The following is an 8,938-nucleotide window of genomic DNA, read 5'->3' as shown; positions in this document are numbered from 1 at the left end:
TAATGCTAGGAATGTCAAGTTTACCAAGACACTGTATTTGTTCCCAAAGATTTTACAATCTCTGCCTAGAAACATCCAAGAGAATCCATAACTATTAGAATAATTAAGCAAGTTTTGTATCAATGTATCAATATTTTAAAAAATGTTATTATAGATCAGCATTTAGAAAATGTAATGGAGATACATTTACAATAATTATTATGGATTGATTGTGTACCCAAAAATACGTGCTATAAATCCTAACCTCTATATGAGTCGGGGCCGACTCGAAGGCAAACAACAACAACAACAACATGCATATCGTTATAATCCCATCTGGGAATGAGTTGTCTGTTATGTTAATGAGACAGGATTAGTGTAGGGTGTCTTGAGTCAATCTCATACAAAACATAAAAGAAGCAAGCAGCGATGGGGGAAGATAGATGCCAAATCTTGAATATCTCCAAAGAAGCAGGAAACATAAGCTAAAGAGACAAGGACCTTCCCCAAGAGATGAAAGAAAAAGCCTTCCCCTAGAGCCAAGGCCCTGAATTTGGATTTCTAGGTAGTGGGTAAGGCATTTGGCTGCTAACCAGACTGTCAGTGGTTGCCAAAGAGGCAGGGAGGCTGTATCTTTTGACCTCCTCTAACCCCACAAGAGGAAGACAGAATCACCATCAGTAGCCCAAGGCCTATTCCTGTGAGGCCAGACATGCTGCCTCCCTCCAGTCCTTTCACCAACCCTGGCACCAACCGTTCCTTCCACAGCACCTACCACCTCTCTGCTGGGTTTGATAATTCGCTGCAGTGGCCACACAGAACTCACAGATCATGGGGTGTATTAGGGAAGCAACTGGCTACAATTCAAGTTCAGAAATGCACACAATCTCTCGCAGCCAGCAGTCTCTCAGCACTGCGTGTCTCCCACATCTCTCTCTCTCTCTCAGCAGCGTGTGTCTCTCGTGTCTCTCTCTCAGCAAGTGTGTGTCTCTCAGGAGCACGTTTCTCTCAGCAGCATGTCTTTCTCAGCCAGCAGTCAGAAAGACTCCTTCTGCCTCTAGGAGGGCTCCTCAAAAGGACTGACCACTTACCAATCCCAACATCAGAATTCTATATACTTAAGAGAGCACAAACTTCCCAGAAGATTGCTTCATGCCACTCTCAACAGAAATACCCCTGGTGGATAACTTTAATATCAGGAGCTACTCAGTTGCTCATGGCATATTCCACCACAGAGTTTACAAAGACTTATGGCTAGAAAAGCCATACCAGGTAACGTACTACACCACAGTGGTTCAAACTCACCAGGTGCTCCATGGGAGGAAAATGAGGCAGTCTATTTCCCTAAAAATTCACAGCCTTGGAAACACAATGGGGATTGCTGTGAGTCAGAATTGACTTGATGGTGGAGGGTTGGTTTGGTCTGGTTTAAGCAGTGAGAAAATAAACTTCTGTTTGTTAAAGCCATCCACTTGTGGTATTTCTGCTATAGCAGCACTAGATAACTAAAACAATATCTAGAAAAGAATAAGGTATCTACTAATAAATTTAACTATAAACTGAAGGTTAACTTAAATTTCTGTTCTTATCCTAGAATTGTTAAGACGAAAGTGGAGGATGAGAGGCATCAAGTACACTACCTTCTAAAGAACACTACCATGCACAATCTACATATAGGACCATATTCCTCCTTCTAGGGACAGCAGGAACACTATCATCCACCACCACTTCTGCCCTAGTGTATTAGGAGAGCAATGAGAAGGACAAAGAAGGAGTGGTCAGCAGTTGCCTTGTGAGAAGTGTGTTATTCATGGTCAGGTGAGCAGGGTAAGTAGGGCAGTGCTTTCAAGAGAAGACTGGTAGAGACTGGGGATGCCTAAAGATGAGTTCTCTAACCTGCAAAAGTTGTAGGCAGATAGTGGTGTTGTCAAAAGTGTGGAAAGGGAGTTTCTGGGAGTGGTTTGGCATGTGTTCCTTGGAGCTTATGGTCATATCCATGGAGTGATTCCTGTTTTTAGTCTGGAAGCAAAAGTTCAGCTAGAATAGCCTGTGTCAGCAGGGCATAAGAGCCTGTGGTAAAAATGAACAAAGAAAAGATGGAGCAACCCTCACCTTGAAGCTGGTTCTTAATGGTGCTTGGTGATTGTGAAAGGGGACCCCAGTGGTTCCAATGACTCAATATGAAGTAGCACAAAAGTTAATGAAGTACTGGGAGCCATGGGGTTGCCTATACAGACAATGGGCCAAGAGAGAGCATACAACCTGGAGAAAGAGTTGGAGATGTGAACCACTTGCAGTATTGAAGGAGAGAAATGGCTGCCTCACTTGGAAGGAGTACTCCACAACAGAGACGGTTGGGGTGCCATTGAACTCTATCTCAAGAAAACACAGTATACCACCTACACAGAAAAACACTAGCAACAGAAAATCAGAACAAATTAAAACATGGCTAAGGATACCTCGTACTACGGAGAGATATCCAATTACCTAAGAAAAATTTTACTTCTCCTATATCCCTTTCAAGGAGCTCTGGTGGCATAGTCCCTAAGGCATTTGACTGCTAACCAGAAGGTTGGTGGTTCAAACCCACCAGCCACTCCTCAGAAGGAAGACTGGGCAATCTACTTCCATAAAGACTTAATAATTGGAAACCCAAAGGGGATTGCTATGAGTTGGAAATGACTCGATGGCAGTGAGTTTTTTTTTTTTTTTTTTTTTTAATCACCCTTTCTATTCCCACAGAGTTATTAGACTTTTAAAAATAAGGGTATAGGAGAGATTTCAGAACCAGACTACCCCCCTCACCATGCACCACCACCACTACTACCAAATCAAAGACACCAAACACACCGCCATAAAATTGATTCAGATTCATAGAGACACTATAGGACAGGGTAGAACTGCCCCATAGGGTTCCCAAGGCTGTAAATTTTTACAGAAGCAGACTGCCTCATCTTTCTCCCACAGAGTAGCTGGTGAGTTCGAACTGCTGACCTTTTGGTTAGCAGCCAAATACCTTAACCACTGAGCCACCAGAACACCTCTCTGTCATATAGGGTCTCCGTAAGTCAGAAGTGACTCAATGGCACACAACAGCAGGCTAAATTTTAATAACTGAAAGTTACTGGAAGTTAAAAAATTTGCCCAAATTGTTAAAGAATGGCAAGGCATGTAAAATGCAGACTGGAAAAGAAATGGATTTATTTAATATTAATATTTCCTATTGAACTGCAAGTATAAGAATTTTACAGGGAATATTATAAAATTTTACCAAAAAACATAAGGCTTAAATGAAGAAATATTCTACATTTATGAGAAAGAAAAATTCTGTATCATACAGATATAATTTCTCTAAATTTATCTACAAAGTCTATGCAATTTTAATCTAAATTGCAAAAGGATATTAATAGTATTTGATAAATTGGCCTTAAAATTCATTTGGAAGAATAAAAGACCACAAATAGCCAATATTATTTTTAAGAAGAATCAGAAAGACCTTGGCCTATCAGAAATCAAGGCTTAGGAATCTATACTTATTTAGGAAAATATATTGTTGTAGAGAAAGATTAATATACCACAAAGTCATTCCCACACTGGAATGTGGGAAATGAGACAGGTGGCATTAAAATTCAGTGGGGAGAAGAAGGAACGTGTAATAATTTTCTATTTATAAAGAAAAATGATATTAGTTTCCCTATCTCATACTTTATACAAAACATAAATTCCAAATGGCTAAAGACTTAATATGAAAGGCAAATCTTTAACACTTTCAGAAGAAATTATATGGAAATATATTTATGATCTCAAGGTAGGAAAAGATAAAATTCATTATAAACAAAGTTAAAAGGCAACACATAGAGACTCGACGGCACATAACAACAACAACAACAACAATTTATAGTAGATAGTATATGTAATTAATATTCATATTTTCTTGTAGGCGCCTACAAATCAGTAAGAAAAAGACAAATATCCTACTAGAAAATGGGCAAAGAATATGCATAGGCAACAGATGGGGGAACCTGACTGAATGGCCAAAAATCATGGGAAAAAGAAAGAAAAAATAAGCTCCTCTTCACTAGATATCAGAGAAAACTAAAATGATAACTAAACAGATCCTGTTTCACACTCATCAGAATTGCAAATACTGTCAGACAATATCTACTCTTGTTGGAATTCCCAGACAGGGAATTTTAAAACAACAACGATTACTATGTTAAAAGGCTATACTAGAAAAGGTAGGCATAAATTTCAGTAAGGAGATGGAAATTATAAGAAAGAGTGAAATGGAAATACTAGAAATTTAAAAAATAAATTAACATGGTTGAAATAACTATTCTAGTTGAATACTAGAAATAATAACAATAATAAAAGACCTGTAGAATGCCTTTGACATCAGTAGACTTGTCACAAAGAATCTATGAACTATAAAGATAGGGTGATAGAATTTACCCAAATTAAAACACAAAGAAAAACATAATAATAATAATAATGGAGGTTAAAAAAAAAGAAAGAACAGTGCATCCAAGAGCTATGGGACAATGTCAACTTGTCTGGAATCCCAGAAGAATAAGAGAGAGAACAGGGTGGAAAGATTTATTTGAAGAGATAATGGCCAATAGTTTTCTACAATTTCCACAGACAATTCTAATGATTGGCCAGCTTTGATATCACTAGGTAAATGATAGGCTATTCCTCTTTACTCCATGAACTAGCAGTGTAAGTGAACTGGAAGAGTGGATAGAAACTAACTAGAAGTATCTGTTATTCAGTTTTAATGAGGCATCAATCATGCGACGAGTCACCATAATAACAGAACAGTAAAGAAGAGGATTTTATTTGGAGCCAGTAAATTCCTTATGGCAGGCGTGTTTCAGCCTCTGATTTCTAACAAATACTGCTGGAAGAAATAAAACATGCTACCCTTCTTCAAAGGCGCAGTCGTATTAGCTTCACTATTGGGAGCTCTGGTAGCATAGTGGCTAAGGCACTTGACTGCTAACCAGAAGGCTGGCGGTTCAAACCCACCAGCCACTCCTCGGAAGGAAGGTTGGGCAATCCTACTTCCGTAGTGATACTGCCTCGGAAACCCAAGGAGGGGTCGCTATGAGTCGGGGCCGACTCGACGGCATATAACAACAACAACAACAACAATTCCTTCCTGAGAAAGCGTAAACTTCCTTATCTTTGCAGGCACGTAATAGTCCTAAGCGCCTAGCATATTAGTATGCATTAGTTGCATGAATGAAAGAGATGAGCAAAGAAGAAAAATGACACCTGAACTTTTCACAAAGAAAGGCTCTAATCAACGAAAAAGAAATCAAAGTCACTGCCATGGAGTTGATTATGATGCATAGCGACCCCCATTGGATTTCCCAGGCAGTAAATCTTTACTGAACTAGGTTGTCCCATCTTCTTTCTGCAGAGTGGCTGGTGATAGAAAACACTAGGCTTTTAGCTTCATGTACCACAATCTGCATGTACATCCACTGCTTTATCTTTAGCATTCCACTCTCACTGATTCTGGTAACAATGACCCTAAGTCATTCATTCTTTCATTATTTTAACAAACATTTACTCAAAGCCTCCTATGAGTTAAGGCTTATAGTAAGGGTTGAGGACACAACAATGAACAAGATAATAGTTCTCAAATGCTCACAATCTAATAGAAAGAATATAAACAGAGAATTATAATACATTCTAATAAGTACTATTAGTTGGAAATCATATCCAAAATATTCTTTTAAAAAAGGCAGAGAAATGCATGGTAGCTTTAAGCTTAGGTAGTGCCCAGATTATGAACATCTTATTTACAGATAACTTCTACTTGCCCTTTAATGCTATGTAAGTTTGCCCTCACTTTAAAACGACTGAACCAACCCCTATCACAGATTCTTCAACACAATCACCTTCACTTGCTGCATGTTCAGTTTTAAATCAATGAAAAGCCTTCTAGTCCCCCCGCTTTTTGCACTAAAGTAAGGCTAAATAAGAATCGTATTCACCTGTTTCGACTTACCTACAAATTCTTGAAGACACAGTTATGAACAGATCTCATCCAAAATCTGGGGACTGCCTGTAATAACAGTTGTTAAAGACATGGACTTTTGAATCAGACAGATTTGAATTCATATCCAGGCTTTACTATTTATAAGCTGAAATAAGTCACAATTTCTCTGAACCTCAGCAGCCTCCTCTGTGAAATGGAGATAACACCAGTCTTACAGTATTGTTAGCATTAAATGAGTGAAAAAACGTAAATTACTTACTGTCCTGCGCCAGAACAGTGCCTGGCACAAAAACACCCAACAGATGGTGGTAATATGTCCTTTACAATATGTAAAATCTGAACCTTTAATTATCTGGTAAGGAGACCTATCCAGTGATTTATTTCTCAAGGACTCTGGATAGCAAACATTTTATTTTAACAAATATGTATTATATCAGGAACTGGGAGTAGAAAAGAGTAAGACACAGGCTCTACCCTTTAGCAGAAGCATTACCAGTGAAACTTGTTAGAGTAACATTTATAATCAACAAAGAGTCAACAGTCACCAAAAAGTTAAAATAGAACTGAAGTATAAATAAATGCTTCAAACACAACTTCCCTTCCCTTAAGCAAGAATGTTTCAAAGTAAAGTGCCACTGGGGAATTTTGATTTATGGTGAAGTTTTTGCAAGTTGTACAACTTCAAATAGCACACTGTAAGTCCCCAAGCAGTAAATTGGGAGCCATTTGACAGATCTGTCATTTGCTTTTTCTTCTTCCTCAAAAAACTCCAGGGATGCAGTTTCCACTTATGTAAGCCTCTGTATCCTGTGCTTTTGAACACTTTCCTTTGTTAGTTAAAAATAACCTGGATTGTTCACAGCTTTCTTTTTTTGTTTTGATGGGTCTTTAAATGCAGCTGCATCGTTTCACAGCAAACAGTTTAATTGTGAGCTTAAGGAACTCAGCTGAAATTTGGAAATTGTACATTTTATGTAACTCATGCTCAAGATGGAAAAACGTTTCACTTTTAATGTTTACTTTTTATAAGTACTGTCTTAAGCTGGGTTCTCTAGAGAAGTAAAACCAGTGGCACTTATGTGTGTGTGTGTGTGTGTGTGTGTGTATGTAGAGAGAGAGACAGAGAGAGAGAGAGAGAGAGAGATTGACTGATCGATTATCTCAAGGAAATGATTGTGAAAGTTGGCAAGTCCAAGATCAGCAGGCAATATGGCAGGCCATTGGCTCAAGTCCAAAGAACTAGAGGTCAGATGATGACAAGTCAGATGCAGGATCCAGACTGAGCAAAGAGCCACAGAGCTCTGCCAGAGTACCAATATATATTGGATGCAAGCCATATGCCTGAGAAAACTCCCTTTCAACAGACTGGTTGCTCATATCAGATTTCACCATGGAAGTGATCTCATCATTGGGGATGACTACTTCATTAAATAACTGCCAAACTACATCATAACTGCCAAACCACTGAGAACCATGGCCAGTCAACATACAACCTTAACCTCCATATTAATTTCCTTTTTGTGGATAAACAAGCTGGCCAATCTCTTCTGATAATAATGAAGTAGGTAATTTGGATCTACCTCTTGCTGAGGACAATCAGAAAAACTGAAAATATATTAAAGATATCTACTTGAAACCATCTAAGTGATAAAAATACAGTAAATAGTTACAATTAAAACAAGTCCACAAGATCCAGAATATGACCTTGATTATATCCCTCTTGAATGTAGCATTGAACACCATCAGCCAAAAACCAGAGGAATTGTGGGATGACATTAAGAACATCATCCATGAAGAAAGCAAGAGGTCATTAAAAAGACAGGAAAGGAAGAAAAGACCAAGATGGATGTCAGAAGAGACTCTGAAACTTGCCCTTGAACAGAGAGTAGCTAAAGTAAATGGAAGAAATATGATAAAAGAGTTGAACAGAAGATTTCAAAGAGCCACTCAAAAAGACAAAGTCAATTATTATAATGAAATGTGCAAAGACCTGGAGTTAGAAAACCAAAAGGGAAGACCATGTTTGGCATTTCTCAAGCCAAAAGAACTAAAGTAACAATTTAAGCCTAGAGTTGCAATATTGAAAGATTCTATGGGCAAAATATTGATTGATGCAGGAAACATCAAAAGAAGATGGAAGGAACACAGAGGCACTGTATGAAAAGAACTGGTCAGTGTTCATCCGTTTCAGGAGGTGGCATATGAATAAGAACCAATGGGGATGAAGGAAGAAGTAGAAGCTGCACTGAAGGAATTGGCAAAAAACAAGGCTCCAGGGATTGATGGAAAACCCATTGAGATGTTTCAACAAACACATGTACCACTAGAGGCACTCACTCAACTATGCCATGGGATTTGGAAGACAGTTACCTGGCTAACTGACTGCAAGAGATGCATATTTGTACCCATTCCAAAGAAAGGTAATTGCATTGAATGTGGAAATTATTGAACAGTATCATTAATATCACATGAAAGTAAACTCTTATTGAAGATAATTAAAAAATGGTTGCAGCAGTATAATGACAGAGAACTTCTAGAAATGCAAGCTGAATTCAGAAGAGGACATGGAATGAGGGATATCATTGCTGATGTCAGATGGATCTTAGCTGAAAGCAAAGAATACCAGAAAGATGTTTACTTGTGTTTCATTGACTATGCAAAAGCATTTGATTGTGTGGATCATAATAAATTATAGATAACATTGAGAAGAATGGGAATTCCAGAACATTTAATTGTGCTCATGAGGAACTTGTACATAGACCAGGAAGCTGTCATGTGAACACAATAAGGGGACACTTCATGGTTTAAAATCAAGAAGGGAGGGTGCCAGGGTTGTATCCTTTCACCAAACTCATTCAATCTGTATGCTGGGCAAATAATCTGAGAAGCTGGACTATATGAAGAAGAACATGGCATCGGGATTGGAGGAAGACTCATTAACAACCTGTC

Source organism: Orycteropus afer, unplaced genomic scaffold (assembly GCF_000298275.1).
Source record: "Orycteropus afer afer isolate SDZICR_OR568_19922 unplaced genomic scaffold, OryAfe1.0 scaffold00072, whole genome shotgun sequence".
Lineage (NCBI taxonomy): Eukaryota > Metazoa > Chordata > Mammalia > Tubulidentata > Orycteropodidae > Orycteropus > Orycteropus afer.
Note: the sequence above shows the minus strand (reverse complement) of the source record.